Consider the following 227-nt stretch of genomic DNA (forward strand, 5'->3'; position numbering starts at 1 on the left):
ATTTCGTTTTTTTATGCCAACTCGATGACGTAGTCGGATAAAGCGAGCATTGAGACGCGGTTATTCAAGCGTGGGTAATTTATGCTTGATTTAATGGCTCTCTTGAATCAATAGGAGTTCGTCTAATTCGGGTTAGCTCCTCGGGCATCTTCCTCTGGCTCTGCGCGAGACGTGGAAGCTGGTCGGTTGCGAAGAAACTCATTAAGTTAAGTTAATGTTATTTAAAA

This window comes from Penaeus monodon, chromosome 22 (genome assembly GCF_015228065.2).
Source record: "Penaeus monodon isolate SGIC_2016 chromosome 22, NSTDA_Pmon_1, whole genome shotgun sequence".
In the NCBI taxonomy this organism is placed as follows: domain Eukaryota; kingdom Metazoa; phylum Arthropoda; class Malacostraca; order Decapoda; family Penaeidae; genus Penaeus; species Penaeus monodon.